General features: G+C 47.1%; 1 non-coding gene across 1 annotated transcript; it reads left to right on the top strand.

Annotated features, from left to right (window-relative positions):
• The first annotated feature begins 825 nt into the window (after nt 1-825).
• LOC144143634 (U6 spliceosomal RNA) lies at nt 826-927 on the top strand. The gene has a single exon (XR_013317142.1). It is a non-coding gene; the product is annotated as a U6 spliceosomal RNA (small nuclear RNA).
• The last annotated feature ends 207 nt before the right edge of the window (nt 928-1,134 follow it).

Here is a 1,134-nt window from a genome sequence, read left to right as displayed (position 1 = left end):
TACGCGCACCGCTCACGCTGCTCGACTCTCCGTTTACCAAGGGTGAGCTGCAACCTGCCATCCCCCAAGGAAAACCCAAATCTACATCGGACCACGACCAAATCAAACTTAACGACTTCAGAAGTTTGCCCTCATTGGGTCAACTAGCCCTCTTAACTATCATCAATCGATCTTGGGATACTGGGAAAGTTGCCGACTTTAAAATGACAATCATTCACCCCATCCCAAAACCTGGCAAATATTCTCGAAAAGCCGCGAATTTACGACCCATGGCAATAACTCCTGCTATTTGCAAGTTGGTAGAACATCTCATAAACAACAGGCTTCAACACCACCTAGAACACACAGGGTGGTTCAACCCGGCCCTCACGGGATTTCGCCTCAATTTAGGCACCCATGATTAGCTCTCGCCTCTTCGTCGAGTCATAAACGGGACATCCCGAAAGAGCGTGGCCGCCTACGTCCTGGCCCTCGATATGCACAAGGAGTTCGATAACGTCAGTGAAGAAGGCATCCTGCACGAATTAGCCGCTGACTTCCCTATTCAGAAGGCTCCGGGGTGGATTTGCGGATTTCTAACGCACCCAGAGAAATAAAATCAGAATGAAGCTGATTTTGTCGACGGGGTTCCAGAACCTCTTTCAAACGATGTAAAGCCAATGTCGTGTTTGTATGGTGGGTAAGGCAGAATTTTTGCTTCAAACTTATTTACGTTGCTTACAATGAAAAAAAAATTCGAAAAAAACCTGCACCAGCTTTGCTACAACAGGTTCAAGACAATTAGAAGAATACATGGAAAGGGAATCAAAGCTCCAAAGTGTTTTGGTGCTTCCAAAGTACGTATACCAAAATTGGAATGATACAGAGAACATTTTCATAGCCCCTGCGCAAGGATGACACGCAAAATTAGAAGCACCTCCAATACGTGCCGCTTGGGCGAGCTATTTTTAAATGGGACACCCTGAACAGCGATTTTGACCCTGCAATCGTACCTAAATCTATCCCGCCTTGGGACAGAACTGCAATCGGCCCTATCCGACGACAACCCATTCCCCAACGTCAACTATCATCTAGGGAACAGTACGTCGGCACCCTGGCCAACGATAAAGCCCACGATAAAGCCCTTTTCGCTTC

Source organism: Haemaphysalis longicornis, unplaced genomic scaffold (genome assembly GCF_048455015.1).
Source record: "Haemaphysalis longicornis isolate Haplotype H1 unplaced genomic scaffold, Haemaphysalis longicornis Haplotype H1 scaffold_6, whole genome shotgun sequence".
In the NCBI taxonomy this organism is placed as follows: Eukaryota; Metazoa; Arthropoda; class Arachnida; order Ixodida; family Ixodidae; genus Haemaphysalis; species Haemaphysalis longicornis.
Note: the sequence above shows the minus strand (reverse complement) of the source record. Positions and strands in the feature narration are given on the sequence as shown.